Source organism: Aotus nancymaae, unplaced genomic scaffold, assembly GCF_030222135.1.
Source record: "Aotus nancymaae isolate 86718 unplaced genomic scaffold, 86718_ANA_hifiasm-v0.15.2.pri h1tg000036l, whole genome shotgun sequence".
NCBI lineage: Eukaryota > Metazoa > Chordata > Mammalia > Primates > Aotidae > Aotus > Aotus nancymaae.
In genome coordinates, this window is record NW_026988450.1 from 89,406,999 (window position 1) to 89,432,818 (window position 25,820).

The window sequence follows — 25,820 nt, forward strand, 5'->3', positions numbered from 1 at the left end:
TGGACTTTTCTGTGTTTGAGTGACCTGGTGATTCTGCATTGTGGGATGTTCTGTAGCAGTAATGGATGGAGGTTATTGGGCCCTGTTGATGCATTTTGTGAATTAACTGAAATGAAAAGTTCTTGGTGGGTGGTAATTTTTTCTGTAAAGTCAACAGGTTCACACTGGCTCACAGCTGTGGCTGTCTTGTCCCTCTGCCCACAGGAGACACAGATGTGTTTGGTGCTGTCTCCATTTCATCATTGAAGGAGCCCCAAAAGCCTGAGCAGCCCATTCCAAGAAAAAGCCCATACCTTCCACCTCCCACTGGCCTCTTTGATGATGATGGTGATGACAACTTTTTCTCAGCACCCTGCAGCAAATCTTCCAAGACGGGTACCTGTTTCTGCCTCTGTTTCTGGTACTTCAGCCAGAAAAAAAAATGTTGCCTATAAAGGGACATAAGCTCCCCTAGTTTATATCTCTTATAATACCAGATCCCTTCTCCAGCATTCCTGTCATTGAGCTGTTGTCTGTACTTACATAGCTATGGTGCCTGGGAGGCCTCTTTTATGAACCAATCTTTTCTGCTCTGGAAGCTAATTACTATTATTTTCCTTATAGAGAGCTGAAATCTTTTTCCCTATAATTTTTGTTCACAATTTCTAGTTCTGACCTTTGGAATTATAACGTTTTAATCATACTTTCTTCCAGCAGACCTTAGTCAATTACATGAGCAGCATGTTGTGTGCTGGCCATTTAGTTCCCACCTTCTCTTCTCTCCGCCAAAAAGCTCAGGTGGCCTTGGTCTTTCCTCCTGTGATGGGGTTTTCAGCCCCTTGGCTACTTTGACATTCTCCTTTCTTTTCCTCTTAAATGTAAGTCCTGTGTCCCTGAAGTCATTCCTGTAAATCATTTGTTTTTTATGTGCAGATGAATCTCCCAGGGGCTTTTGTCAGAATGAAGATTCCAATTCAGTAGGTCTAGGGTGGGGCCTGAGATTGTGCATTTCCAGCAAACTTTGTGGTCTGTGGATCACACTTGGAATAGCAAGACTTAGATTCATTGACTGCTTTTCCTGAAAAGAAAGGTAGATCCCTAAGGTGCACATAATTTTCAGGAACTTGAAAAAATAAAAAATGTTGGAATAGGAATAGATAGAACCAGAATGCATTTAGAAGCACGCTGTCTGGACTTCCTCTCCTTTTTCAGTGTTAGGTGTAGAAAGTAAGGATGGAAGCAGCAGTGTGAAGGAAAATAAAAGCCTAGTTAATCTAGAAAGAGTGCAAATGGATGCAGAATGCACGCAGGTCCAGGTGAAGATGACAGTAAAGGAAGTTAGTAGTGCTTTTTGTTGCTCCACAGGGCTCTCACTTAGTGGGTGTCTTTGAGAACTGATTTAGAATCACTAGTAAATTGATGCTGCTTTGTTTGACAACTCCTAGTCTCTGGACATTCATGAGCCAGTGCCCTCATTTCAGCAACATATGCCTCACTCAGTCCAGCAGTGCTTATGGTAGTGAAAGTTTGGAAATTACTCAGATTTATCAGTAGGGTGAGCTATGGCCCTTCCATTCAGTGGAATATTGGCGACTGTTTAAAAAAAAAAAGGGTCTATGCCTGTTGACTTGGAAAGATTTTATAGGTACATTAAATGGAAAACGCAAATGGTAAGACATATTATTCAAATTATCTTCTAATTTATAGCCTTATTTGTAAATAAGTAAAGTTAATTCATTAGTATATCCTTTGGGGGAATTAGAAGCATGTATGCTGAACTGTTCCCAATGTCCATCTTGTTCGAGTAGGCAGGTGGAGTTATGAGGGGATTTCAGTATTTGCTTTTATCTGCTTTCGTATAGTTTGATTTTTTTTTAAAAGGAGGAGCCAAGCCCTCACTTCTCAGATTGCTTAGATGATTGACTTGGTGGCCCTCTTAAATAATCTTTCTTCCTCTAGATCTTTCTTCACCTTTTAAGCCAGTCCAAGCTACTCTAAGCACATGAGGCTGCTGTTTGGATAAGCATGTCAGCTGCATGGTTAAACTATCTGTTCTGTTTTCAACTGAGCTGCTACTATGCTCTTTGAAAAATTCCAAGGGAAGAGTATAGTTTCACTTACTGTAACAACGTAACTTTTCTATTTATTCTTCGGGAGGGAAGAATTTTAAATCTACAAATTTTGTGGTAGATTTTTGACCTTAGTGTAATTTTATACCTTGCTATTTTTTAAAGGCAAAATCCAATCCACTGCTGATATCTTTGATGACGAAGAAGGAGATCTATTCAAAGAAAAAGTTGAAGCATTTCCAGAAGCCACTGTGAGTCAGACAGATGAAAATAAAGCAAGAGCAGAAAAAAAGGTGAGCAGGAGGGAAGAGTGAATGCAGGAGCATTGATCTGGGGCATCTTAAGAATTCATCTGGAGCCCAGAGGGAAGTATTGTTCCCTTTCACATTCATATTAAAGAACTTCAAACAGAAAGTGGAAAGAAGATTGCAGTGAACACTCAAATAACTACCACCCGGATTGATCAGTTCTTAGGGTTATAGATGTAAACTTTGTTACATACCTGTTTTTTCCCTGAACTATTTGCGTGTAAGTTATTTTAACTGTTTGCTGCATGGAACTGATTGCATGTAGTCATTGGGACATTCTACCCCTAAATATTTCATTCAGCCTCTCTTGAAAAGACTTCCTTATAACCACAATGCCATTATCAACAGCTGTGAGATGAACAGTCATTCTATAGTAGACTCTTAATATCTAGTCTGTATTTGAATTGCTGCAGTTTGCCTCAAAATGTCTTTGTAAAATCTCCCCACCAATATAGTCCATATTCTAATTTCCTCTCTTGTCCCCAAAATGCTATTTATAGCAGCGGTCCACAACCTTTTTGGCATTAGGGACATAAAGAAGAGTGCAGCCTGCAACCTAGATCACTTGCATGTGCAGTTCACAGTAGGGTTTGCCCTCCTATGAGAATCTAACGCTGTGGTTGATCTGACAGGAGGCAGAGCTCAGGTGGTAATGCTTGCTGCTCACCTCACCTCCTGCTGTGGGGCCGGGTTCTTAACCGGCCATGGACTGGTCTGCAGCCCGGGGTTGGGGACCCCTGATTTATAGTATTTTTTGTGTGTTTTGATTTTTTTTTTTTTTTTTTTTTTAAAAACCAGGATTCAGGCAGTGTGTCTACATTGCATTTGGTCGTGCTCTCTTTGATCTCTTTAATCTGGAGCAGCACCTCCCACATTTTTTTGAATGTCCAGCCAGTTGTCTTGTAGAATGTGTGACATTGTGCATTTGCTTTATTATTTTCCTATGATTAAATTCAGGGTCAGCAGTTTTGACAAGAATACAAGCAGGCAGGGTTGTGCGCTTCCTGTTGTATCACCTCCCAAGACACATCAGGTTCACTGTCTGCCTCTTTCTGACAAGTTTGTCACTTGGTTGTTAGGGTGCCCACCACACTGCTTCATTGAAAAGGTACCCTGTTCTCTTTTGCCATTGATAAGTTGACCTCTAAAGTGATAGTTGGACACAGTATGAATATCTGTTCTCTCCCAGCCTTTTATACAGTGTTTTTAAAATCCATGGATGATCTTTTCCTAAAATCAGTTAACCTGTTAGTGGGCATAAACCACTGTTTTTTAAGTTCTTTATTAGTTGTCATTCTTCTGAATAAAGAGTTTTCTTTTCCACTCCTTCCCCCATTTTTAATATTGCTTTGGGATCATGGATTTATTCTTCAGTGTATATGATAATCCATTACCATCATTCTTCCTCCTTTTTTTTTTTTTTTTGAGACAGGGTCTTGCTCTGTTGCCCAGGCTGGAGTATAGTGGCATAATCATAGTTGACTGGAGCCTAAACCTATGGGGTTCAAGTGATTCTCCAGTCTCAGCCTCCCAAGTAGCTGGGACTACATGCACACACCACCACTCCCAGCTAATTTTTATATTTTTTGTAGAGATGGAGTTTGACCATGTTGGCCAGGCCATTGTTCTTTTTGATGCTCAGATTGACCTGCGTTTGGCCAGTCATTGTGTCCCCAGCAGTCTTTAAGCCCTTCTGGCTGCTTGACCTTTTGCTGCTGTTCTGCACAGCTGGTCCCTCCTCTTTCTACAGTTCATCTCATCATGCTGTGTTCTCTCTGTGAACCCTGACTTTCTCCTGCCGACCACCTAAGGCCCAGCATTCAGAACCTGACAGGCCCCTGGGGCAGCCTGCCTTTCTACTCTCTCTCTCACTGCACATGTCCCATCTGTGCACTGATTGACCCAGGCAGTGTGTCCTGCTTCCTGATACACCAGATGTGTCCTTTATTTGTCTCACTGTTCTCTTAACAGCTCCCTCGGTTTGGTGTCTATCACAGCAGAGACTCCTTGCATTTTCTAAGTGGTTGATTGAGTAAACCCTCTTTTCTGGATATCTTATTTGTTAATCCTTAATTTTTCTTTGTCTTTTTGTTTTCCCCATCAAAGGTTACCTTACCTTCCAGCAAAAATCTCAAACCCTCATCAGAGACAAAGACTCAAAAAGGCTTATTTTCGGATGAGGAGGACTCTGAGGTACGGTATTCTTTTCCTTAGTTGTGAGTATTGGCCTATGGATATGACAGAGTAACTATTTCTGAATCAGATTTTCCTCAGTAGAGTTGTAAGACTTTTTTGTGAAGTATTCCAGTTCTTTTTTTTTTTTTTTTTGAGACGGAGTTTCGCTCTCGTTACCCAGGCTGGAGTGCAATGGTGCGATCTTGGCTCACCGCAACCTCCGCCTCCTGGGTTCAGGCAATTCTCCTGCCTCAGCCTCCTGAGTAGCTGGGATTACAGGCACGCACCACCATGCCCAGCTAATTTTTTGTATGTTTAGTAGAGACGGGGTTTCACCATGTTGACCAGTATGGTCTTGATCTCTTGACCTCGTGATCCACCCGCTTCGGCCTCCCAAAGTGCTGAGATTACAGGCGTGAGCCACCGCGCCCGGCGTATTCCAGTTCTTTAAAAATAATCTCTTGAGGCCGGGCGTAGTGGCTCATGCCTGTAATCCTGGCACTTTGGGAGGCCAAGGCAGGTGGACACCTGAGGTCACGAGTTCGAGACCATCCTGGCCAACATGATGAAACCCTGTCTCTACTAAAACTACAAAAATTAGCTGGGCATGGTGGTGTGTGCCTGTAATCCCAGCTACTTGGGAGGCTAAGACAGGAGATTCACTTGAACCTGGGAGGCAGAGGTTGCAGTGAGCCGAGATGGCGCCACTGCACTCCAGCCTGGGCAACAGAGCAAGACTTCGTCTCAAAATAAATAAATAATCTCTTGAGAGCATGGGATCTTTAGAAAGCAATATATTTCCTTTTCACTTTTGGGTTGGACTTTACTTAATCTCCTGGGATGAAAGTACTCGCTCTTTAGGATGCCTAGACTTTAGACTGTTTATGGGCTCATGATGTGATGAGATGCTTGCACCAGAGTGGAGGTCACCTTGCTACTTCTTTTATTGACATTCTCACTAACTAGAAAGTGGCTAAGTGCTATAGCAGATGGATTCTGGCATAGCCATCTGTCTTACTGAGACTGAGACTGCTAATAGGCTGTGGGACCCTGCTTCACAGGTTGCTTTGGTCCCCCCAGGCACCTTAGAACCAACTCTCCAAAGCTTCACTGCTTTTCCTGAGTCCCTCAGGCCTAGGTCCTCTTAGATGTAATTTTAAGTTAGCCTTTTAGGAGATCAGAGACCTGTATGAGAATGTAATGGGAAGTAATAAGCCCGTTTTACAGAAAAGTATGTGGACATGGCAGAAACTTACATGTATTTCAAGAAACTGTGGGCTGTAGGTTAGGCTCTCATGGTTGGACTTTGCACTCACAGTGAGGATGTACATGAAACCCTTTGGAAGTAGAGTGATTGCCCTTGATGTGAAGAATATCTTTGAGGCTATTAATTCACTGAAGGCTAGTGTACAAAACGTGAATTAGCCAAAGTCCACTTAAGTCACAACCCTGACCCCCGACATACAGCGTGGTGGAGCGTGCAGTGTCTTATCCTCATGGATCCCACACCTGCACCTCGGGGTCTTTGCACTGACCCCTGCCACTCTGAGTAATGCTGTTCCCAGAATCCAGCTTCCTTCCTCACTCTTCGGGTTCTCTGTGAGGCCTCCCTGATGAAATACACACAACAGGAAGCGCTAGCACACACCATCCTGAGCTCCTGGTCCTCTCTTCTGTTTCACTATTTACCACAGCATATGTTGCCAGGGACAATGTAGATTTACTTATTCATTGTCTCTACTTCCCTCTAAAGTGAGTGCCACGAGGGCAGGACTTTTCATTCCTTGTTTGTATCCCTAACACCCTGTCCTTAATATCAGTGCTTGGCATGTGGTAAGCCATTCAGTATTTGTCGACTAGACAAGAAAATCAAATGTGACCAATTTCAGTGACTTACAAGGTGTTCTGGTTATTTATTGCTGTGAAACAACTCCAAAACTTAGTAGTTTACAACACCAATATTTTTGTTACCTCACAGTTCTAGAGGTTGACTAGGCTTAGCTAGGACATTGTCACTGACACATTGTCTGGTGTCTGAAGGTGGCTGGGCTTAGGTTCAGCTCACACTGGTATCAGGGCACTGGGGCCCGTGGGATATCTCTTGCTAGGCCTGTGTGGCTTCTAACCTGCAGTCAGAGAAGCCAGCCTCTTAGATGCTGGCTTGGGGCTGTAGGGGAGAGTCCTCAGAGAGAGCCAGGTGGAGGTCATGTTGCCTTCTGTGTTCCAGCCTTGGAAATCAGCAGCGTTCCTTTTGTTCCATTTGTTGGTCAAGGTGGTCACAGAGGCCCATCCAGGTTCATGGGGAGGGGCCATAGGCTCCCCTTCTTGATGATGGGAGCGGAAATGAACTCGCAGACTTGTGTGAAAACCCCTACCAAAGGCTTTGCCCCATGTGTATCATCATAGAGTGAATGTTTTTATTGGATATTGCTGGGATTCTTAGTCAAGGAGAAGTAAAACCAAGGCAGTCTAGGAGATAAAGCTTTGGACCAGAAGGAATGCTTCCTGACTCCTCTGTATCTCAAGTGTGGAGCTGAAGCTTACCCTGTGAAGTCATTTTGGGGGGACCTATTTGAAGTAATGGAAGTGTCTTTTTTCCATTACCAAGAAAGGTATTAGTTAAGGGTCCAAAACTGTGATGTTGACATTTGTTTCTGTTCTTCGCTTTGATTTACTTTCATTTTCTTAAATCAGCAGAACCCTTTCTCTTGCCGTTCTGTAACATGCGGGAGGGGTACGGGATGCCTGGAGCTCCCCAGGTGGCCTCTTCTAGCTAAATAAACCCATGGGACTCCTGGGAGCACAGGGGAAAACCACTGTGTGGAGGAGAGCTCCCTTAGTGAACTCATTAGGTCTATACTTGAGGAATAGACATTGACTCCATAATTTTTAAAAAACTGTCCGAAGAAGTCTTAGAAAATATGTTCTTGTCCTGTTTAATTGTTTGGCTCTTGTGTATTGAAGTTTCTCTTCCCAAGGGAATAGATGTCCCATTTTATGTTTCTACTTCATGTAGCTCAATTTGCAGGTATTTCTTTGCAGGATAAGCTGATGTCTTATAACATTTTGAAAATTTCTTTTTCTTTTTCTTTTTTATTTTTTTTTGAGTTGGAGTTTCGCTCTTGTTGCCCAGACTGGAGTGCAATGGTGCGATCTCCACTCACTGCAACCTCTGCCTCCCAGGTTCAAGCGATTCTCCTGCCTCAGCCTCCCAAGTAGCTGGGATTATAGGCACCCACCACCATGCCTGGCTAATTTTGTATTTTTAGTAGAGACTGGGTTTCATCATTTTGCCCAGGCTGGTCTCGAACTCCTGACCTCAGGTGTTACATCCTCCCCGGCCTCCCAAAATCCTGGGATTATAGGCATGAGCCACTGTGCCTGGCTGAAAGTTTCTTAATCCAACAGGTCTTTTCCTGGTTTGCAACATCTTATACCTATAGTTGAGCTAAGAGGAGTAGCAAACGTTTTAAAATACAAATTTAATTTGTATTTATTTAAAATAGTTTATAATCTTAGGAGAGCAGTGTGTTACTAAATAAAATAGTTGTAGCTCCTTTAATTTGAGAATCTAGCCCCTGTTCCTATATTGAACCTATCTAATCTCTGATTCTTTAGACAGTAACGGGAAGTCATTCTTATTTATTTAGTTTTTTAGCGTGCTATAGGAAATTGATTAGAAAACTTCTTCCTGCCTTCTGTCATTCAGGTGGGAATACAGAAGCCTCTGGGCTCTGCAAAGCCACCATATCCTGTGGCTTTCCTCCTCCTTACTGCCATTGCACATACGCTGGACAGACCCTGAGGCCTGTCTCTTTAAGGTCTCAGTCTGAGTCACCTTCCCTCTAAGAAAAGAAACCTAGACACATGGCAGCCATCATGTCTGAGTCACTCATGTTTTACACTGAAACTGATAATTCCTATTAACCGGCAACTTTAATTTCAATCCAACAGGATTTGTTTTCTTCTCAAAGTGTGAGTAAGTTAAAAGGTGCATCTCTGCTGCCTAGCAAGCTCCCCACGTCGGTTTCCTTGTCTGATGATGAAAATGAAGAGGTAAACATTGTTATTGCAACACTAGATAATTTAGATTAGTAGAAAACTGTTGCTGATGTAACTTTCTACCCAGAGGCTCATACACTAGCAGAACGTGATAGGGAAGCAGTCGGGCTACCTGAAGTTTATAAAACAAAAATATTTCTGTTTTCATTTCAGTAGCTTCTTCCTTTTATTTTCCGAGCTGTGCAATGGAGAAGACATTAGATTCTTGACACAGTTCTTTCTTTTTTTTTTTTGAGATGGAGTCTTGCTCTGTCACCCAGGCTGGAGTGCAGTGGTACGATCTCACCTCATTGCAACCGGGTTCAAGCAGTTTTCCTGCCTCAACCTCCCGAGTAGCTGCGACTACAGGTGCACAACACCACGCCTGGCTAAGTTTTGTATTTTTAGTAGAGACAGAGTTTTACCACGTTGGCCAGGCTAGTCTCGAACTCCTGACCTCAGGTGATCCACTTACCTCAGCCTCCCAAAGTGCTAGGATTATAGGCGTAAGGCACTGTGCCTGGTCTCTTGACAAGGTGTGAAACCTCCAGGTTTTATTTTTTGAAATCTGCCTTTGAGAAATACAGTTGACCCTTGAACAATGTGGGGGTTGTTTTGACTTCTGCATTGCAGCCAAAAATCCGTACATAACTTCCCACTTCCCAAAAACTTACCTACTAATAATAGCTTACTGTTGACCAGAAGCCACATGGATAACATAAACAGTTGATTAACACATAAATAGTATCTATTTGTATATTTTTGTATTCATGATATATCTAGCTTTTTCTTAATTTTTTTGATATTTCTAGGCTACATGGTTTGTCCACCAAATTTTTCAAATTGTTGCAGATGTCCACAAAATTTTCAACATATTACTGGAAAAGCATTTGTGTGTAAGTGGACCTGTGCAGCTCAAACTCGTGTCATTCAGGGTCAGCTGTACTTTAGTCTAGAGGATGGATCCATGTTATACCCAATGACCTGCAAGAATGTCTTGGACCAAGTGGGGATGCAAAGGAGAAGGCAGCCATGTCCTGACCATTGTGTTTCTTTCCCATCCTGGATGGAGAGCACAAAGTGGGGAAGAGAAATAAGACAGAAGACACCTCAAACCTTAACCTTCTGCAGTACTGGGCAGTGGTGAGCTCATAGGCTTTGCTATCAGACCCCTGGGTTCATATCCCAGCCCCACCACTTGCAAACCAGGGACCTGGAGCAAGTAACTTAACCTTCCTTAAGCTCATATGGCTTAACAGTGAGTAGGGTCATTGTGGCAGCTGTAACTACTAGTGTAAAGCTCTTGCAGAGTGCCTGCACATAGTAAGTGCATAGTGAATGAGAGCTCTGTCATTATTATCCCCATTGGACACCAGCTCATTATTCTCCTGGCCTGTCCTACTTTATCATACTCCCCTTAAAGGCTCCCTTCATTCATCTTCACATTCCAGGCCTGTTCACCTGCGGTTAAGAGTTTTTCCATCCTAACTCAGACTCAGGCCCTCTGATGCTTTTGTTCCCCTTACCTGAATAAAATCACCTTAATAAATATAACTTTTGGGGAGTGCTTGACAACAGAAGAATTTATGAATACAATTAAACTTAGTACACCAGCAATTTTATGTAGTAAACTACTTCTTCACTCTGTATAATCTCCTTGAAGTTAATGAGAAACATGAGTCATGCCTTCCCTCCATCCCAGGTGTCTTTCTTAGCTGTAAAGAAGTGGAGACAGCCCCCCAGTTTTCTCCTTTGAGCCATTGTTCTGGTTTCTCATTCGTGGAGAGGACAGTGTGAGTTGCTGGCTGCTGCAGGGACTCCCATGCCCATCACAGGCTGTAACCCCCTGAAATGAGCAGAGAGGGACTTGCCCACAGGGCAACTAGATGGGGCCCAGTTTCTTCTTGTACATCATAACCTCGTTCACGTGTTGTCCTCCTGCTTCTTCCCAGCTACTCTGCCTTCGAGTTCTATGGTAATCTCTTTCCCTTCTATGGGTGCAGTGAGAAAAGGCTTTAGTGTGGGATTTACTAGCATTTTGTAGGTTTTCCCCACCAGAGGTATTATTTATATACCTGACTGGAGACACTCCCTAACAGTTTATTGTAGGAGGATATCCTGTGTTTTCTGTTTATGAATTTGTCTTACCTTTCTGCAATTTGCTTTTCTAGGATAATCTTTTTGGGGGTGCAGCTACTAAGAAGCAGACATTGTCTGTACAAGCTGAGAGACAAAAAAAGCAAAACCCTCCGAGCTCTCCAAGAAAGCATCTGCCCTGTTGTTCAGCAGTGATGCGGAGGTGAGCTGAGGTTTCTCCTAAAGAAGAGGGGATTATTTGATGGGATTTAAGAGTTAAAGCCATCCTAAGTATTTTCTTTTTCTGCCTGTTTTATATCTAATGACGTTCAGTGACCAAAGGTGATGTTCACAAGATTGTCTTTTCTAAAGAAAGACATTTAGTGTAATATATTAATTTAAAGATTAATCTCTTCAAAATGTTTGGGAATAAGTGTGGCTCCCACATGATAGTGTATGCTCATTCAAAGGAGTTAGGCCGGCTAGGGGAGAAATGATTTCTCACCCATCACTAGGTTCATGGACAAGTCCCCTATAACAAATGACAAATTAACCACAGAAAAGTGTACAAGTTTATTTAAGGTAAGTTTTATCTGACACAGGATCCTTCAGAAATGAAGATGCAGAGAAACAGGAATTCCTGTGTCTATTTTATTCTGTCTGATGAAGAAGTGACAGTTGTGGAGAAGCACGATTAGATGAAAGGGGTGTGACCTGATGGGAATAAGCTAGGGGAGCTCAGCAAGGCCTGCAGGTCAGATCATTCTCTGCATCTTTACAAATAAGAAGGCTCCTTTCCTCTGGGAATAGGGAGGATTGGAATGAAGGTCTTATGACCTACTTTAGAAAGGATTAGAGGATTCATCTATGGTCTGCTTCAGAGGAGAAGGGCCAGGGAAAGGTCAGAGAGACCTTTCTGCTTCTGTTTTCTCAAATGCCAAGGGATCATATTTTGAGGTAGCATGTCGTGTACCCAAATAGCCATATATAATAGTATCTTGTTAAATTACTACTGTATTTCATTAATCTAGAACTATAGCTAGACGTGATAGGAGTAACTTATGCAGGTTAAACTTTTTTTTTTAAGGAGTCTTAACAATATTTTGTGATCTGGATAGATATTACCAAAGTCAGTTGTGAAGATGGTTTAGCTGCTCACTCAATCAAATTTAGTAGCAGGGAATCAGATTTAGCTGTACAGAAAAAGACTTTAATAATATTAAAAATCCTGATCATTAAAAATCTTCCCGTGTTAATAATAATTCCTCTTTATTTTATTATTGTATGCAGATTATGAGGAGGTGGACAGATAAGTCATAGATATGTTCATGTTCTTATTGAAAGTAAATTAAAAATTCCAAAGCAGATTGCAAAAAAAGAAGTATTAAAAGCTTATGCAACACACATGTAAACAAGACACGAAGAAAAACTGCTGGTGATCCTTTTTTACCACAAAAGTCTGAATCTGGCCTTTAGAAAGCATTTAAGGAAATCACACCCAGCTATGCTCACGCCTGCAAATCAAGGAATTCCCGGAGAGATCCAAGATGGCCAATGACTAGCAGCTCGGGCACGTACCTCCCAGTGAAAGCGCAAAGAATGAGAGGACGTCACACTTTCAGACGAATATTTGTTGCTCACGGACCAGGAGATTCCCAGTGGAGGAGCCCCACGGGTCGCCAGGGCGACTCTTGTGGCCGGCGTGGCGGTTTTGCTGGTGCCTCACCGCGCCAACTCTAGGTGCAGAGTCCGGAGATTCCCGGGCAGAAAAGCACCATCAATCTTAACACCGCTGTTTTGGCCGGCACAGCGGACTGCTCAGATTTCAGCGCTGGGAATCAACAAGTTGGACGTCAGAGACCTAGTTAGAAAGTCGGCAATTACAAAGACGACAGACGGTTAAATATATAATGAAGGGAAGAAACCAGCTTAAAAAGGTAGAGAACACTCAAAATCAGAATGCCTCTCCCTCTACAGGGGATTGCAATTCCCCATCAGTAACGGAACAAGGCTTAATAGATTACACGTGTGTTCCAATAACAGAAGCAGGCTTCAAAACGTGGGTGATAAGAAACTTCTGTGAATTAAAAGAACTTGTTTTAACCCAATGCAAAGAAACTAAGAACCTTGAAAAAAGGTTTGACGAAATGTTAACAAGAATGGACAAGATAGAGAAGAATATAAGTGAATTGATGGAGCTGTGGTAAATGGATTACTAGCAGTTTTTCATTGTATCTTGTTTACATGTGTGTTGCGTGAGCTTTTTACACTTTTTTTTTTTTCAATCTGCTTTAGGATTTTTTAAATTAAAATATCATTCTTCTCTGGAGTTGGAAGTTCTTGAGTTCTTGATATTTTTACATTCCTCTTCCTTCTTATCGCCTCTATAATTAATGTTGATCCCCTGAAATAGACAAGTTGCTTATCCTAAAACAGTGCAGAACCATAGTGGGAAGAGACATCATGGCAGATGATGGAGGAGGAAATCATGAGAAGTTCTGTGAGGTCAGAGAACCCAGCTGTCTAGATTTGAGTTCAAAAGAAAGTCTTAGCATGAGCTTTCTTCAAGACTGATGGACTAAGTTTAATACTTAGTTTAAATACAACTTAGTTTAACAAATATAAGTTTTATTTTACTCCCCATGTTTTATAATATAAATCACCATTGAGCTTTTAATATATATTTTATGTTTTTTAAGGACCAGTGGAATATTCCTGCTTCACAGGCCCACTCAGCATCTGACAGCAGGTCAAAACGAGAATCCAAGGAAAGCTGTGAAAAAGACCAGTCTCTTTGAGGAAGATGATGAAGATGATCTGTTTGCCATTGCTAAGGACAGGTGAGATAGGGTGAGATAGTCATTGTAAGGAATCCCTCACTCCTTGTCTGTGGTAACAAGAAAAGGAATTCGATGTGCAAGCCAGTTCCTCGGATGGTTGCTAATCATGGATCACATAGTCTTTGTGCCAGTGAGAATGTCTTTGCTTTTCACTCGCACAGTCTTTTCTCTCAGTACCCAGAAATGTTTGTCTTCATGGATCTTATCTGATTTCTACCCCCATTATTTTTTTTAATCTTAAAATATTCTTTTTTGGCCAGGTGTAGTGGCTCACACCTATAATCCCAGCACTTTGGGAAGCTGAGGCGGGCAGATCACCAGGTCAGGAGATTGAGACCATGCTGGCTAACATGGTGAAATCCTGTCTCTACTAAAAATACAAAAAAATGAGCTAGATGTGGTATCACGTGCCTATAGCCCCAGCTACTTGGGAGGCTGAGGCAGGAGAATCGCTTGAACCAGGGAGGCGGTGGTTGCAGTGAACTGAGATCATGCCACTGCACTCCAGCCTGGAAGATGGAGTGAGACTCCATCTCAAAAAAAAAATGACTGTTTTTCTTCGTTTGTCATTTGAGTATAGTTTGGTATCTTTTGTTTGTGATTTTTCTCTGGGCTACTCTAAAGAATGTCAGGTTTGGTCAGAGTTATTTAAAAATTTGTCATTTGGATAGAAATCTGCTCAGCATTGAACATATCCTATTAGGACAAAGTTCCCTGCAGAGCTGTGCAATATCCCACCAGGGGTTGATAACTCGTAGCTGGCCTAGGTGCCTCTCCACATTAATGCTAGAACTGAAGCTGGCAGGATATTCAGGGTAAGCATGGGCTGTGGTTGATGTAACATGCTGCCAGATTAGCTTATGGGTTCAGAATAACTTCCCTGAAAATAGTTTTTCTCCTTTTGAGAGCCTTATGTGATTACTTTGAAATTCAACTGAATGTTATTAGCAGAAAGAAGTAACTGATTGGACATACAAATCCTATGATTTGGTGTGGTTAAGCATTATTTGATAGATTCAGAAGTACTTCAGATTTCTGTCTCCAGATACTGGGATCTTGTTAGACATCACCATTTCTACATTAGACTTCTGTAATTTGACACTTGGATGCATTTTTGGCCTCTGATTTAGAATATAGGCTCTGGAAACTTGATATTAAATTCTGATTCTATATTCCTGTCTGAATAACCTTGGGCAAGTTACCTAACTTCCCTGCGCCTCAATTTTCTAGTTTGTTAAACAAAAGTAAAAACAGTACTTCTCTCATCAGATTTTTGGGATGATGAGATGGAATCTAAATGTGAAATGCTTAGCACAATAGCTGGCACATTCTGAGCACTCGGGTGTTACCAGTTAGCATCGTGAGTGCGAGGAAATAGTACATTCCTTTATTTTTGTTGCTCTCTCCTGGGACGTTCTTCTTCCTATCTTGCCTGGCCACCTTCTTTCAAAACTCAGTGTAAGTCTTGTCTCTTAAGAAGCCTTCCATAACTTTAAACAGATGAGAAAGAAAAGAAATAGGGAGCCCAGGGCAGACACGGCCCCACCTTCATGCCCCCATCCCCCAGCTGAGCATTTTCTTTTTTTTTTTTTTTAATTGCATTTTAGGTTTTGGGGTACATGTGAAAAACATGCAAAGTTGTTGCATAGGTGCATTCATGGCAGTGTGATTTGCTGCCTCCCTCCCCCTCACCCATATCTGGCATTTCTCCCCATGCTGTCCCTCCCCAACTCCCCCCCCCGCTGTCCCCCCGACTCCCCCACAACAGACCCCCGTGTATAGTGCTCCCCTCCCTGTGTCCATGTGTTCTCCTTGTTCAACACCCTCCTATGAGTGAGAACATGTGGTGTTTGGTTTTGTGTTCTTGTGTCAGTTTGCTGAGAATGATGGTTTCCAGGTTCATCCATGTCCCTACAAAGGACACGAACTCCTCATTTTTAATGGCTGCATAATATTCCATGGTGTATATGTGCCACATTTTTCCTGTCCAGTCTATCATCGATGGGCATTTGGGTTGGTTCCAGGTCTTTGCTATTGTAAACTGTGCTGCAATGAACATTCGTGTGCATGTGTCCTTATAGTAGAACGATTTATAATCCTTTGGATATATGCCCAGTAATGGGATTGCTGGGTCAAATGGAATTTCTATTTCTAGGTCCTTGAGGAATCGCCACACTGTTTTCACAGTGGTTGAACTAATTTACACTCCCACCAACAGTGTAAAAGTGTTCCTATTTCTCCACATCCTCTCCAGCATCTATTTTCTCCAGATTTTTTAATGATCACCATTCTAACTGGCGTGAGATGGTATCTCAATGTAGTTTTGATTTGCATTTCTCTAATGACCAGTGATGATGAGCATTTTTTCATATGTTTGTTGGCCTCTTGTATGTCTTCTTTTGTAAAGTGTCTGTTCATATCCTTCACCCATTTTTGAATGGGCTTGTTTGTTTTTTTCTTGTAAATCTTTTTTAGCTCGTTGTAAATTCTGGATATCAGCCCTTTGTCAGATGGGTAGGCTGCAAAAATTTTTTCCCATTCTGTTGGTTGCCGATTCACTCTATTGACTGTTTCTTTTGCCGTGCAGAAGCTGTGGAGTTTGATTAGGTCCCATTTGTCTATTTTGGCTTTTGTTGCCAATGCTTTTGGTGTTTTGGTCATAAAGTCCTTGCCTACGCCTATGTCCTGAATGGTTTTGCCTAGGTTTCCTTCTAGTGTTTTAATGGTGTTAGGCCTTATGTTTAAGTCTTTAATCCATCTGGAGTCAATTTTAGTGTAAGGTGTCAGGAAGGGGTCGAGTTTCTGCTTTCTGCATATGGTTAACCAGTTTTCCCAACACCACTTATTGAACAGGGAATCCTTTCCCCATTGCTTGTTTTTATCAGGTTTGTCAAAGATCGGGTGGTTGTAGATATGTTGTGTCGCCTCCGACGCCTCTGTTCTGTTCCATTGGTCTATATCTCTGTTTTGGTACCAGTACCATGCTGTTTTGATTACCGTAGCCTTGTAGTAGAGTTTGAAGTCCAGTAGTGTGATGCCTCCTGCTTTGTTCTTTTTGCTTAGAATTGACTTGGCTATGCGGGCTCTCTTTTGGTTCCATATGAAGTTTAAGGTGGTTTTTTCCAGTTCTGTGAAGAAGGTCATTGGTAGCTTGATGGGGATGACGTTGAATCTGTAAATTACTTTGGGCAGTATGGCCATTTTCACGATATTAATTCTTCCTAACCATGAACATGGAATGTTTCTCCATCTGTTTGTGTCCTCTCTTATTTCGTTGAGCAGTGGTTTGTAGTTCTCCTTGAAGAGGTCCTTTACGTTCCTTGTTAGGTGTATTCCTAGGTATTTTATTCTCTTTGTAGCAATTGTGAATGGCATTTCATTCTTGATTTGGCTCTCTTTAAGTCTATTATTGGTGTATAGGAATGCTTGTGATTTTTGCACATTGATTTTGTATCCTGAGACTTTGCTGAAGTTGCTTATCAGTTTCAGGAGATTTTGGGCTGAGATGATAGGGTCTTCTAGATATACAATCATGTCGTTTGCAAATAGAGACAATTTGACTTCCTCCTTTCCTAATTGAATACCCTTTATTCCTTTTTCTTGTCTGATTGCTCTGGCTAGAACTTCCAGTACTATATTGAATAGGAGTAGTGAGAGAGGGCATCCTTGTCTAGTGCCCGATTTCAAAGGGAATGCTTCCAGTTTTTGCCCATTCAGTATGATATTGGCTGTTGGTTTGTCATAAATAGCTTTTATTATTTTGAGGTACGTTCCGTCGATACCTAGTTTATTGAGAGTTTTTAGCATAAAGGGCTGTTGAATTTTGTCGAAGGCCTTCTCTGCATCAATTGAGATAATCATGTGGTTTTTGTCTTTGGTTCTGTTTATGTGGTGAATTACATTTATAGACTTGCGTATATTGAACCAGCCTTGCATCCCCGGGATGAATCCTACTTGATCATGGTGGATAAGCTTTTTGATGTGCTGTTGCAATCGGCTTGCCAGTATTTTATTGAAGATTTTTGCATCTATGTTCATCATGGATATTGGCCTGTAGTTTTCTTTTCTTGTTGAGTCTCTGCCGGGTTTTGGTATTAGGATGATGTTGGTCTCATAAAATGATTTGGGAAGGATTCCTTCTTTTTGGATTATTTGAAATAGTTTCAGTAGGAATGGTACCAGTTCCTCTTTGTATGTCTGGTAGAATTCGGCTGTGAACCCATCTGGACCTGGGCTTTTTTTGGGTGGTAGGCTCTTAATTGCTGCCTCGACTTCAGACCTTGTTATTGGTCTATTCAGGGTTTCGACTTCTTCCTGGTTTAGGCTTGGGAGGAGGCAACTGTCCAGGAATTTATCCATTTCTTCCAGGTTTTCTAGTTTATGTGCATAGAGTTGTTTGTAATAATCTCTGATGATGGTTTGAATTTCTCTGGCATCTGTGATGATATCCCCTTTATCATTTTTTACTGCATCTATTTGGTTATTCTCTCTTTTCTTTTTTGTTAGTCTGGCTAGTGGTCTGTCTATTTTGTTGATCTTTTCAAAAAACCAGCTCCTGGATTTATTGATTTTTTGAAGGGTTTTTCGTGTCTCTATCTCCTTCAATTCTGCTTTGATCTTAGTTATTTCTTGTCTTCTGCTAGGTTTTGAGTTTTTTTGATCTTGCTCCTCTAGCTCTTTCAATTTTGACGATAGAGTGTCAATTTTAGATATCTCCTTTCTTCTCATGTGGGCACCTATTGCTATATATTTTCCTCTAGAGACTGCTTTAAATGTGTCCCAGAGATTCTGGTATGTGGTGTCTTCATTCTCGTTGGTTTCGAAGAACATCTTTATTTCTGCCTTCATTTCAGTGTTTATCCAGTCAACATTCAGGAGAAAGTTGTTCAATTTCCATGAGGCTGTGCGGTTCTGGGTTGGCTTCTGAATTCTGAGTTCTAACTTGATTGCACTGTGGTCTGAGAGACTGTTTGTTATGGTTTCCATTCTTTTGCATTTGCTGAGGAGTGATTTACTTCCAATTATGTGGTCAATTTTAGAGTAGGTGTGATGTGGTGCTGAGAAGAATGTATATTCTGTGGATTTGGGGTAGAGAGTTCTGCAAATGTCTATTAGGTTTGCTTGGTCCAGGTCTGAGTTCAAGTCCTGGATATCCTTGTTAATTTTCTGTCTCGTTGATCTGTCTAATATTGACAATGGGGTGTTGAAGTCTCCCACTATTATTGTGTGGGAGTCTAGATCTCTTTGTAAGTCTTTAAGAACTTGCCTTATGTATCTAGGTGCTCCTGTATTAGGTGCATATATATTTAGGATCGTTAGCTCTTCTTGTTGCATTGATCCTTTTACCATTATGTAATGTCCTTCTTTGTCTCTTTTGATCTTTGTTGCTTTAAAGTCTATTTTATCAGAGATGAGAATTGCAACTCCTGCTTTTTTTTGTTCTCCATTTGCTTGGTAAATCTTCCTCCATCCCTTTATTTTGAGCCTTTGTGTATCCTTGCTTGTGAGGTGGGTTTCCTGGATACAGCACACTGATGGGTTTTGGCTTTTTATCCAATTTGCCAATCTGTGTCTTTTGATTGGGGCATTTAGTCCGTTTACATTTAGGGTTAATATTGTTATGTGTGAATTTGATCCTGTCATTTTGATGCTAGCTGGCTGTTTTTCCCATTGGTTGATGCAGATTCTTCATTGTGTTGATGCTCTTTACCATTTCGTGCATTTTTGGAGTGGCTGGTACTGGTTGTTTTTTTCTATGTGTAGTGCCTCCTTCAGGAGCTCTTGTAAAGCTGGTCTGGTGGTGATGAAATCTCTGAGTGCTTGCTTGTTCTCAAAGGATTTTATTTTTCCTTCACTTATGAAGCTTAGTTTGGCTGGATATGAAATTCTGGGTTGAAAGTTCTTTTCTTTAAGGATGTTGAATATCGGCCCCCACTCCCTTCTGGCCTGTAGGGTTTCTGCTGAGAGATCTGCTGTAAGTCTGATGGGCTTCCCTTTGTGGGTAACCCGACCTTTCTCTCTGGCTGCCCTTAGTATTTTCTCCTTCATTTCAACCCTGGCGAATCTGATGATTATGTGCCTTGGGGTTGCTCTTCTAGAGGAATATCTTTGTGGTGTTCTCTGTATTTCCTGGACTTGAATATTGGCCTGCCTTGCTAGGTTGGGGAAGTTTTCCTGGATAATATCCTGAAGAGTATTTTCCAGCTTGGATGCATTCTCTTCGTCACATTCAGGTACACCTATCAAACGTAGATTAGGTCTTTTCACATAGTCCCATATTTCTTGTTGACTCTGTTCATTCCTTTTTACCCTGTTTTCTCTAATCTTGCCTTCTCGTTTTATTTCATTGAGTTGATCTTCGACCTCTGATATCCTTTCTTCTGCTTGGTCAATTCGGCTGTTGAAACTTGTGCATGCTTCGCGAAGTTCTCGTGTTGTGTTTTTCAGCTCCATCAATTCGCTCATATTCCTCTCTAAGTTGTCCATTCTCGTTAACATTTCGTCAAGTCTTTTTTCAAGGTTCTTAGTTTCTTTGCATTGGGTTAGAACATGCTCTTTTAGCTCACGGAAGTTTTTTATTATCCACTTTCTGAAAGCTGATTCTGTCATTTCATCACGCTCATTCTCCATCCAGTCTTGTTCCCTTGCTGGTGAGGAGTTGTGCTCCCTTGTAGGAGGAGAGGTGTTCTGGTTTTGGGTGTTTTCATCCTTTTTGCGCTGGTTTCTTCCCATCTTTGTGGATTTATCCACCTATCGACTTTGTAGTTGCTGTCTTTCTGATTTTGGTAATTTTAAGTCTGTAGTAGCTGAACTCATAAACCCCCTTTTCTTCCCCCTAGGTGGTCTGTCCCAGGGAATTAGGGCGTTATGATTTTCCGCTGTTGCAATGGTTTTCCCTGCCCACAAGGTGTCAGCCTAGTCACACTCAGCCTGCAGAGGCTTCGTTGAGCTGCTGTGGGCAAATTGTCCTGGGAACTGCAGGGTGTTTCCCGGTGGGTGACGCCCCTCCTCCACAGAGCTGGACCGTCCCGTGTTCAGCCGTGTTTCCGGAGGCATCCTCTTTGCCCAGGAAACTCTTGGGTTGAGTCCCTGCCTCAGCTCCCCTTGCTGGCCCAGAGGGGATCTGGTCTCGCTCACTCTGCACAAGGGACTGCTGCTCCCTGCCTCGGGTGCAGGCAGAGCAGCCATGCCAGTCCAACCAGCGGCGCTGGCAACCCGTGGAGCTTCGCCACCTGTGAATCTCCTGGTCTGTGGGCAGTAAAAATCCGCTGCCCTGTGAGCCGCTGCATCAGCCAAAGCAGCGGCTCTGAGATTCGTGGTGCGCCCTTGCCCGGGAGTGTCCTGGCTTGAATCCCTGCTTCAGCTCCCCTTGCTGGCTCAGAGGTGATTCAGTCTCTCTCACTCTGTACGTGGATCCGCCGCCCCCCACCTCAGGGCGTAGGCCGAGCGGCGCACCGCTCCGCTCAAACCAGCGGCGCTGGTGACCCGTGCGGCTCCTCCTCCTGTTAATCCCCTGGTCTGTGGTCAGTAAAAATCTGTCTGGAAATGCGGCATCCACTCACCCTCTGCGCCTTCTTTCGGAGCTGCGATCCCAACTTCCTCCTAATTGGCCATCTTGAAAACCGTCTCCCCCAGTTAGTCTTAATGGTTTGATTTAGTATGTGTGTTATTTTTGAGAACATATGTTGGGATGTCACAAATGGACTTGGCCTGCAGAGATTTGTATTCAACTTTTGACCAGAGGGTTCCATTTTAGTGTGACACTGAGAGTAAAAAACTATCTGTTCCTCCTTTCCTATTTCTCTTCCCACATTCTCTACCAGGAGGAAGACACCGCTATGTGCCCAGTCTTCCCCGGCAGAGCCTGAGCAGCTGTGTTTCTCCTCTATTTTCCCTCTTCTTTCACATCTCATGACCAAGCACTCCCTAGTCTGTCTCCCAAATGATCACAAACATTGTCCTCCACTTTTGTCACTGCCAGTGCCTTTGGCATTACTCTTCCTTTAGGTAAAGTCTCTTAATTGGTCTCGTTGCTTCCTTCAATTCTTCTTTATTATCCAGACCACTCCCCACACATCTGGCAGAGACTCCTCACCCTTGTATGGTTCAATGACTCAAATTCTCAGCATAAAATTAAAACCACCCCAGCATCAAATTCGGGGTCAAATAGAAGTGGGTTTGTGTCTCAGGTTCATACACTGTCTAGCACTCAGAAAACGGGAACTCCTGAAGCCTTTGTTTGTATATCTGCCTATACTCACTGAGAGTTCGTACTGTTTTACACATACAGTGTCTGGCATGTAGAAGGAACTTAATCAACGTTGAACGAAGGGGAGGTATTTTAAAATCCACGTGAAAAAAAGGTTTTTCTGGCCAGAGCAGTGTTTACACCTGTAATCCTAGCACTTTGGGAAGCCAAGGCAGGTGGATCACTTGAGGTCAGGAATTCGAGGTCAGCCTCACCAATATGGTGAAACCCCATGTCTACTGAAAATATAAAAATTATCCAAGTGCAGTGGCGGGCTACTGTAATCCCAGCTACTTGGGAGGCTGAGGCACTTGAATGAGAATCACTTGAACTTGGGAGGCAGAAGTTGCAGTGAGCCAAGATTGTACCACTGTCTGGGCGATGGAGCAAGACTCTGTCTCAAAAGATAAAAAATAAGTTGTTCTTTTAAAAATATGCTAATCTACAATGTCAATTCTCCAAGCTTGACTTTTGCCTTTACTTTCTGATATGGTTTGGCCATGTCCCCACCGACATCTCATCTTGAATTGTAATCCCCATAAGCCCCACATATCGAAGGAAGGGGCCTGGTGGGAGGTGATTGGATCATGGGGGCAGTTTTTTTCAGGCTGTTCTTGTGATAGTCAGTGAGTTCTCTTGAGATCTTATGAGGTTTGTTTTGTTTTGGGGATGGAGTCCTGCTCTGTTACCCTGGCTGGAGTGCAGTGGCATGATCTTGGCTGACTGCAGTGCCCACCTCCTGGGTTCCAGCGATCCTCCTGCCTCAGCCTCCTGAGTAGCTGGGATCACATGCACGGGCCACCACGCCTGGCTAATTTTTGTTATTTTTAGTAGAGGATGAGATTTCACCATGTTAGCCAGGCTTGTCTGGAACTCCTGACCTCAGGTGATCCACCCGCTTTGGCCTCCCAAAGTGCTGTGATTACAGGCCTGAGCCACCATACCCAGCTGAGATCTGATGGTTTCATATGTGTTTGACAGTTGCTCCTTCACATGTTCACACTCTCCGTGTGGCCACCACGTAAGACGTGCCTGCTTCCCCTTCTGCTGTGATTGTAAGTTTCCTGAGGCCTCCCCAGCCATGTGGAACTATGAGTCAGTTAAACTTTTTCTTCCTTTCATAAATTACCTAACCTCAGGTATTTCTCAGAATCAGTGTGAAAATGGACTAATACCCTTTCTGATAATCATACTTGAGGATTTGGGGAATTCAGACTACCTGGGATCAAATCATAGTCCCACCCTGAGCAGTCATGTGACCTTGGGGAGGTTACTTACCTTTCCCATCTCCACTTCTTCTGTAAAATCTGTAAAATGAGATTGTTTCTGAGGGTTAAATGAGCAGAGCACAGTGGGGACACTGTCAGGTACATACTGCCTGCCAGATGTTGAGTATTCATCTTTATTGAGTTAGGACTGTGGTACCCAACTTGATGGCTCTTGATTTTGTATGAGAAAGTCATGGTTAGTGCTTTGTTAGTAAAAGAAAGAAAATCTGAAAGTCCCTGCCATGGAAGGAAGAAACAGAGCGGGGAAAAGGGAGTGGATAAGTTTCAGCATTTCAGAGCTTGGAAGGACAAGTTAGATTTCTATTTCATGGAGAAGGAGGCGGAGGCAGATTGGGTCCTAAGGCGTCATTCAAAACACACAGCCATAATGCTTCAGTGAGAGTAGAGCTTGGGTGCCAGGGATTGCTGTGGTCAAGTTGCAGACAAAAACTACCACTCTTTGGAAGACAGGAGAGGAGCATCTCATTACAAACACAATCAACAATTCACGTGTATCTACATTCAATGAGCAAAATACAAGTTGTCCAACTTGGTTGCTAATGGGACCCACTCTACTGACTGAGGCTTCATACAGAACTCATAGGGTAAGATGGCTTCCAGTAACAAACCACTGTGTGCTTTTCTTAGGACTAAAAAGCTCAGGAATCTGGTGATGAATGAAAACCTCAGTCCCACTGGTACTATATGAGGAGCCAGGAGAGCAGCAGCATCCTAAGCCACAGGGTGGGGCAGCCCAGGCACGGGCATTCCGAGCTGTTGGGGAGGGTAGGCAGTTAGGGTGGGGCATGCGGGGGAGGGTAGGCAGTTAGGGTGGGGCATTGTGAGTCACGTGCCTGGGTTCCGACCTGGGCCAGTGGGCTTCAGTCTGTAGGTAACTGCAGAAGGAGGAGGAGCTCCTCTGTCTTTACTCTCTTCAGGCAGTTGTTGCGGTCTCTCAGCGCTCGTTGGGTTCACAACCTATTAAATAAGCCGGCTGGTCTTCACCTTCCTAGACAGGTCAACTCAGAGGAGGTGGCAGGGGCAGGCCTTGGCCCGAGTCCCAGCTGGGGCCAGGCTGTGGGGTGGGCAGGCGAGCAGCGGGCGATACCATCTCTGCAAGTGCAGCATAGCCTCAGCCTAGGGCAGCGGGAGTGTGTGGCCACCACTGTGAGCAGAAGCACAGGTGGTGGCAGGCAGGAGTAGAGGCGCTCATGGGGAATATACTGAGCTGTTGTGTGCGCCCCAAGGTGGACCAGCACCGGGGGCCAGTTTCTCACCGTAAGTCTAAGATCTATAGGGCAGCAGCTGGGGACAGGATGGCAGGAGCACCAGTGAGTCCCATTGTAGCCCCTGCTGAAGTGACTTTTGAAGCTGGCAAGGACCTCCACGTGCACCACGTCCATGACCGGGAGATGCCTGAAGGTAAGGAGGGGAACCTGTGCCCTTGGCACAACTCTGGCTGCTGCTGTCCCCAGGGTCCCCTGGGAGGCATCCCCACTTAAAGCTCCTTTCTGCTTGTAGCCAGCTTTCCCAGGGCTGGCCAGGAACAAAGGCTGGCTCTGCCTTGCATTCCCATTCCCACCGCTTAGTCTTTCTCCACAGAGTCCACTCAGTTTCTTTTCTCCTCCCCTCCCAAATGCCCAGTTTTTCCTCCCTCATCTCATTCTCTCAGGCTGGCATGGGAGCATTTATTCATGGCTCTTCTTGTCTGTAGCTCTATTTATTATCCTGTGGCTCTTTGATAAGTCTTCTTTGAAATATTCTGTCCCTTTTCTCAATAAAAACTCAAACATCCCAACTTTCCAGTACCCATCTTGTTCTTTCTTTGTACCTATCCAGATGGTACCTAAGTGGAGGATCCAGATAAGTGCCTATTTTTTTCCCTGTATTAAGGTAGCTAAATCTCAGGACAATTCGTATTCAAATATTTGGGGATTTCTTAAAATCAGAATGGAGGTTGCCATGCGAGAGACTATATGGTATTCTTAATGGGCTGCTGTAAGTCACCTTGATAGAAGCTGCTTAGTTTCTTCTAACCATAATTTTATCACAGAAGAAAAGAAAATGGAAGGTACTTAAAGTAATTGTGAAAGGTATGAAATGTCACAGCCAGGGCTGCAGAAAAATGGGTGTGTGTGGGGGGGGGTTTCCCCAAAGCAGTTTACCCATGAGGCTCTGATTACTTTAAAATTCTTACTGTAACACAAAATGTGTCTCCAGGTTTATTCTGGTGACTTAACAGACTTTATTTTCCTCCTTATTCTAAAACAGAGGTGGGGATGGTTTGTGGTCAAAACTTTCAAAAGACATGAAATGTCAATGTAGGCTTTTAATGTGTAAGATAAAGATTGAGGGTTAAAATGCCAGACCTTGCCTGGGTAAGAGTGTTTATTGCCATGGCTTTCCCTTTTTCCTTCTCCCTCCTGATAATAGCATCTTGTTCAAAGATAAGAAAGTTGAAGTTTTTCAGTCTCTACACTGCTGGGAGAGGCAGGGACCTGGGAGGGGGTCAAAAAGAGAAAACAATCAGTTGACTTGCCTGTCAAATTTTGCAAAGATAGGAATCTAAGTAAAAATAATTCTGGGTGACAATATGGTTCTTGAGTAAAAATTAGAATTTGTAAAATAGAAAACATTGTATCACAAAGATATTAAATCCAGTTGGCTCATTGGTGTCATTTAAATGCCAGAGATTTCATTACTGTAGAGAAAATGTCTTACAGCTTTTCTATTGAAACTTTGGGCTCTCAATTTTTTAAGAGGTAGGATAACTAAGACTCATGATGAAAGCGACTTTGTAACTTGGAAGTACTATA

General features: G+C 42.9%; 1 pseudogene; it reads left to right on the plus strand.

The window, feature by feature from the left end:
• LOC135278061 (WASH complex subunit 2A-like) overlaps positions 1–25,820 on the plus strand; it is a 54,846-nt pseudogene that overhangs the window by 26,411 nt on the left and 2,615 nt on the right.